This window comes from Penaeus japonicus, unplaced genomic scaffold, assembly GCF_977035675.1.
Source record: "Penaeus japonicus unplaced genomic scaffold, GWHDUDI00000001_assembly GWHDUDI00000003, whole genome shotgun sequence".
Taxonomy (NCBI): Eukaryota; Metazoa; Arthropoda; class Malacostraca; order Decapoda; family Penaeidae; genus Penaeus; species Penaeus japonicus.
In genome coordinates this window covers 3,820,418-3,822,917 of record NW_028234405.1, presented here as the reverse complement: position 1 = coordinate 3,822,917, position 2,500 = coordinate 3,820,418, and the positions used below count along the sequence as shown (strand labels likewise).

Here is a 2,500-nt window from a genome sequence, read left to right as displayed (position 1 = left end):
GGAGGGGGCTTGGGAGGGAGCCCGGGGAAGGGGGTGGGGGGAGGGGCAGAGGGCGGGGGGGAGTTCTTATATCTTTAGTTTATTGGTTTCATGTTTTTTTTTTTTTATCGATTTGTGCTTTGCTGTTACTGTTTCTTTTTTCTTCTTCTTCTTTTTCTTCTTGATGTTATCATTATGATTATTATATTTTTTTATCGTTGTTACTGTTGCCGCTGCTACTGCCGCCCTTTTATTATTATTATTATTATTGCTAATATTATTACTGAAGCTATCATCTTTATCATCACCATCATCACCACCACTGCTATCATCATCGTCACTATCATCACCACCACCACCACCACCAGTGGCATCATACTTTCCATCATCACCATTTATACACGGTGTCATCATCATCATCACCCATTGTCGTGAGTGATTTTAAGAGACAGTTCTTTTTAATGGTTGTGGGTAGTGGATGGGTAGGGGTGAGGGAGGGAGGGAGGGGGACGGGGACGGGGAGAGGGAGAGGGAGGGGAGGGTTCTCCATTAACGGTAGTTTCACCAAACGGTCATAATTAGTGGCGCAATTAATGGAGGCGTCTCGACTTTGTTTTATCTGTCTGGCTCTATCCGAGTGTGATGTGTCCGGCGGGATTTTTTTTCTTTCTTTCTTTCTTTCTTTCTTTCTTTTTCTTTCTTTTTCTTTCTTTCTTTTCTCCCCTTTGCAAACGAGGGGAGTGAATATTAATGACGGTTAGCAAGTCGCGTCGCTGAAGAACTGTTGTTTTAAGCCAGTTACGAGTCTGGTAATTGTTAGCATAACGAATGAAGAATGTGTGTAGCACGCCGGTTCCATTATTCGTTCGTTGGTGTTTTTTTTTCTTTTTTTCTTTTTTTGGCTACTGGGTGTTTGTGGCATTTGGTGCGCTTGCAATGCACAGCTTGACGCCATTGATTGTAAACTTGAACCGGCGAGAAGGTTGAATCATCCGAAGGTGATGTCGGTCCAAGTGGCGAAATAATTGTTATTGGCCCATTGAATTGTGGGTAGCGAAGCATTCTTGAGATTTTGCACTGTGGCACATACTCTTGAGAGGGAGGGAGGCTGGCTGGGAGGCTGGCTGGCTGGATGGATGGATGGCTGGCTGGCTGGCTGGGTCGACTCAGAAAAGGTGGTACTTGTTGTCTTTGTTTTGGCTTTGGTCGTCGTTGTTTCTCAATGTTTGGTGTTTTTTTTGTTTTATGCGGTTCGTTTTCTCCGAGTGTGTGATTATCTCCCGCGTACCCGATGTGGAGGATCCCCTGTCCGTTGTTCCCTTCCTGCACGGGCATGTTGCAGGGAGAACTGACACCTGCTCCTTGTGGGAATGGCTTCACTGACACACTAACTTAGAGAATGACAAACCCATTTCGCGCGCGCGAGCGAGCGAGCGAGCAGAGTCTTCGGCGAAGGCAGCAGCACGAGCGAAATTTTTAACGAGGAACAAGTAACTTATACTGACACAAAGGGTCTTACATCGACACGGTCTTTGACGTACATGAGCTATGCAGATGTATACGAGCGCACACACAAGTACACACACACACAAGTACATATACACACACACACATACAAACACACACACACACACACACACACACACACACACACACACACACACACACACACACACACACACACACACACACACACACACAAGCGGATCGGGCACGGGTGGTTCCCATAAAGCGAGGGGCATCGCGGGGTCGTTCTTAGTGTAGCTGAGACAGCCGCTTTGACCAGCTCAGCAGCAGGGGGACCAGCGGCAGCAGCGGCGAGACGGGCACTAAGACCAGCAGCTGCGTCCTCAGCCTTCGTGGCCGCCCACACTCCACGCCCACACCTCCGCTGGCCAACCCGGGTGAGGGGCCAACACCAGATCCAACGGTAACCAGTGACGCGTGGCCCGGCCAGGTGTGGGCCCACCCATTCATTGGTCTCCGCCTGTACCCATCTCCTTCACCCTCGCCGCCCACCGCCCCGCCCACACGGCTGCTTGCGCCCTCGGCCCCTTGGCGTCTCCTGTCCTTCGTCAGCGCCGCCTTCCTCGCTCTCGGCTGCATAGGACGCGCCTCTCCTTGGCCTGGCCTGGCCGGCGAGGAGGGGGAGGGAAAGGGGGGTCGCCAGCGTCACACTGCGTCTTGTCCTTGCTGTTATCTGGCCCTTCCCACGGGTGACTCCTTTTGGTTGTCATGTGTAACAACGCTAACGCCTCCGCGCCCCACCCACCAGCCCACTTAAACCTCCCCCACCCCACCCCGTGTTCTCCTCTCTTCCTGCCGTGGCATCTCCTCAGTGCTCTGCTGGTGTCTGCTCCTCCTCTCTCGCTCCAGGTCTCCTCCGAGGCTGAGGCCACCCCTCGGCCGGGCCCAATGGCGCTCGCTTGTCCTGTAACATTTCGGGGTATCGGGGCGCCCGCTCTGGCAAGTACCCGCCGCCGATCCCGCTCCTTCCAGCAGTGCTGTGCCCGCCCCCTCG

General features: G+C 52.7%; 1 protein-coding gene across 1 annotated transcript in view; it reads left to right on the top strand.

The window, feature by feature from the left end:
- Positions 1-2,500, top strand: part of Smox (Smad on X protein) — a 180,823-nt gene that overhangs the window by 128,055 nt on the left and 50,268 nt on the right. The window lies entirely within an intron of this gene.